General features: G+C 37.5%; 1 long non-coding RNA gene across 1 annotated transcript in view; it reads right to left on the reverse strand.

Annotated features, from left to right (window-relative positions):
• Positions 1 to 3,397, reverse strand: part of LOC137989396 (uncharacterized) — a 6,153-nt gene extending 2,756 nt beyond the window's left edge. The window contains exons 1-3 of the long non-coding RNA XR_011120880.1: positions 3,327 to 3,397; positions 2,874 to 2,993; positions 49 to 159 (exon numbers count right to left, since the gene is read on the reverse strand). This is a non-coding gene — a long non-coding RNA (uncharacterized lncRNA). The remainder of the gene's footprint in view (positions 1 to 48; positions 160 to 2,873; positions 2,994 to 3,326) is intronic.
• Positions 3,398 to 4,050: the final 653 nt, after the last annotated feature.

Genomic DNA, 4,050 nt, shown 5'->3' on the forward strand with positions numbered 1-4,050 from the left:
GATAAGCGCCGGCCTTAATGGGCTTTCAGGCTCGTAACAGAGACTTACCTTTACTTCCATAGACACATAAGGGCTGTCCAGTTGGATAGAAGGCATTCCTCTGAAGATCCATTAGCAGTTCAGAGTCTGCCAACATCCCAGCATCATGTTTTCTTCCTTCTGCAATAGAGCAAACAAGACAATTAACCAAATACTGTAATGTATAGGTCAGCTTTCATTCAACAAATTGCAATACAAGCAAGACTCATGTATAAGAAAATAATCTGATGAATTGGACAGCCACAATACACTAATGCAACCTAAAATAGTGTGTTTATCTGTACTTAGTAATTAAGGAATTTGGTTATTTATTTCATATTACCTACTGGCCCATACATGTGTGCTATCATCCCTGATGGTAAGACACCGACTGGAATTTTAGGGCATGTATCTTCTTGTGCCCATTGTGTTCCATCAATGAATCTGACACAGTTATTGAATGGAGCACCTTTCCTAAAAGTCGTGTCACAGTACATCTGAAGAGAAGCAGGGTGGAGCAACTGTGGATTCCATCTGGTGATGCGATGCACATGGGAATCGAAAATAAAGTCCACAACACAGTTACAAATCATACCGAGGACAGGACTGGCCTTCCAAAGCGCGGAATCAGGTCACTGTGGCGACAAGGATACGCCGTTCTCCTCAATACCATGCACAAACCCTCCATTCCGTCACACACTGTTCCCTGAGCACAGGTAAACTGGTCTGGAATCCGTAAGGAGGGGACAAGAAGTGGGAGGTCTGTCGTCGCGAATCAAAATTCTGCCCTGCGTTCCGTTTCATCCATTTCGTCCGTAATCTTCATAAGGGAGATCGAGATTTTTTGACTGGTAAACTTGCCAAAGCACTAGACATTCATCGTCATCTATTTTGCCGTCCATATAGCTGTCAAGGAGCACAATTCGCACTTCGCAAAAAGTAGCCATGATCTTTAGTGAACCTCCTATTTCCCGCCTATACCGTCCTATAGGTTCCTGGTTGCTTAACGACAAATAGATCATGTTCACGACGGGAACGTGGACCAAGCCCTCCTCGTCCAACGGACGTTCCCGTCCTCCTCTCCCGTCCTGGTGCTTAAGGTCTCTATTGTCTCTGTTCAAAGACGGCTTACGTAATCTTATCTCAAGTGCCTCCCTTATGTGGCGTTTGAATGTTATTCTCTGTAGCAAGAACTTTTGTTTTGCTGGAATCCACTAAATGACCCGTGAGCTTGCAATATTCATGAACAGCTGACGAATTCCTAGAAAGAGGTTCCTTTACCCGAGTTTCTAATAACTGAGAAGTCTCGCCCACTCAATCTTTGTCACATTGTTTGCAATGGATGTAATAGACTGCTCCATACTTTTTAACGTTTTCTGTTTTATCCTTAACACGAATTCGAACTGGTTGGTAGGAATTGAAAGGTGTGTGGACAATTTTGACCTCGTGTGACTTAAATGCTCTTTGGAGGTGTTTCGAAATGCCCTTAATGTATGGCACTGAAGTATATCTTCTCTTCTCGCTAACAGATTCTTCGGAAGCTCTCGAAACAGATCCAGTGTTCGGAATTGTTGGCGTCCAAGGCTTGCTTAACGTGTTGAATTTCCTTTACCTCGCCAACTTCTTCAGACACCAAGGTCTGAGCTCGAAGTAGCAGAGGGTTAATTATAGCTCTTTTATGTTGTAGGAGGTGGTTACAATGGAAATTCAGATATTGATCAGTATGAGTGGGTTTCCGGTATACAGTGATCTTCGTTGAGCCATCCTCGTTCACGTGAAGGCAGATGTTAAGAAATAAAATTCTGCCGTTCTTTTATTTCTCCAAAGTGAACTGGATGTGTAAACTGATGGAATTGAGATGATCGGAAAATGAGCTCACTGAGCATTTGTTATTTACGATGGTTTAATATCGGTTTTTGTTGTAGTGAAGGTTCTCCCTTAAGTTCTACCCTGCTATTACTGCTTGTAAATGATTTCGATAATGGCAGACAACGACTATCACCTTATCCAAGAAAAGGTGTTTTTCTTTTTTTTACACTCTTTAGGTGACTCATCCATGCACGTAACAAACGTTGATCTAACGCCCCTTCCTATTCCTACATGTCTGCGCATGTTTGGAGGGAGATTTATGATGGCAATCAGCAGGATGATGATAACGATGATGATGATGATGAAATTGGCGGTGGTGGCAGTCAAAAGAATGATGATTGATGTACAAGGCGTGGTGGACAGCTATTTAACAATTATTCGCCGAAGGCGAAGTGATTATCGGTGAATATTCACCGAGACGAAGTCGAGGTGAATATTTACCGATAATCACTGAGCCTGAAGCGAATAATTGTTTTAGTGTAAATACACAGGTGATTATTTCAAAAAAAGAGAAAAAAAAAAACATTTCAACGAGAAATCATCTTCACTTACGGTGGCAAGCCCAAGAGAGCGCGCGATTTTGTACAATCACCTGTGTATTTATAGTAAAACGAATTAGTACAATTACTTAGGTGATTATTGAAAATGCTCTGCGCTGATTGGTTGCACTTGAAGTGATTATTACACGATAATTACCAAAGTGTGTGTGTTTTTTTTTTTTTAATGGCCGCAAGCCGCTTTGCCGGGGTGACAGACGAATAAATTATTCTTTTAAAGAAAATGTCTTTTTATATATATATATATATATATATAATCACCTATGTAATTATACTAAAACAATTATTCACCGATATTCACATCGCCTTCGGCGATTAATTGTTAAACATTGTTTGCTTTGACTACCCCTGCTCCATTGTCTTCCAAATTGATAATGCAAGCACACTTGTCTGCACTTGTGTTTAAAATGTATAATTGAATATACTCACTCTTTCTTCCGTTATTTGACCGCCGTCTATATATTAAGGTCATAAGCAGAACGAAAAATGCAATCAGGACAACAGCACCAGATACTGAAGCATACAAGAGGACTTGGCTTTTCTCGTTATCTGAGCAGAGAAAGGAAAACGAAACTAGAATTTGCTACAACTTTTTTTTGTCTTTTGTTATGCTAAATTAATAGCGTTAACACTTTGTCAACTAGTAATAGTACTGCGTTCCGATCACGCTGGAGCCTTTTTTATTGGGCTTAAATCAATCGACATTATTTCACCTTTCTCTCTCCTCTTCTCTTCTGGGTTCTTGGATCACAATTGAACCAAAATTAGAAATTGCAGGACTTTTCTAACACTGAACAAATGCCGAGAGCTGTGAGCATGTAATTTATTGAAATCGTTCCCCCACTGTTTCAAGTCGAACCATTTTATCATCGTACAACAAACCTGTATTACTAGGCTTGCTAGCTGTTGCTAAAAGATGTGGTTCTGTGTGTTGTTTTGCAGGCAGTTCTATTAAAAGAAAAAGCAAAATCGTTTTCTTCTATTGATCTTGCTCCATGATCCTTCCTGCTTTCGACAACAAACAAGAAAACAAACAAACAACTACAAAAACAAAACAAAAAAACAATAAAAAGAAACGTTGTTAAAGCCATAGTACATTTTCAATTTACTCCGGTTCTCAAGCTACTTGAGGATATAAAATAATAACAGTAAAATAATAATAATAATAATAATAATAATAATAATAATAATAATAATAATAATTAATTGATCAACAATTACAGGGAACGTACAATAAATGCAAAGACGATTACAATAATATCGAAAAACGAAAGATAAAAAAAAAAAACTTCGTCATTTAAACCCATATAATTAATGACAAAATTAATTAAAAATATGAAAAAATAGAATAGGATGACTAATCTACATTACTCAATATTTGCTAAAAAAACGTTCAAATTAAAGACATGTAACGTGTCTCTGTTATAGCTAAACGAGGTTCTTGACTCTCTAACTCATAACAATAACAATATCAATAATAATAATGATAATGATAATAATAACAATAATAATAATAATAATAACAATAAATAATAATAATAATAATAATAATAATAATAATAATAATAATAATAATAATCCTAAAAGCGGAGCTCCCTGATTATTT

The sequence above is a fragment of the Montipora foliosa genome, unplaced genomic scaffold (assembly GCF_036669935.1).
Source record: "Montipora foliosa isolate CH-2021 unplaced genomic scaffold, ASM3666993v2 scaffold_458, whole genome shotgun sequence".
Lineage (NCBI taxonomy): Eukaryota > Metazoa > Cnidaria > Anthozoa > Scleractinia > Acroporidae > Montipora > Montipora foliosa.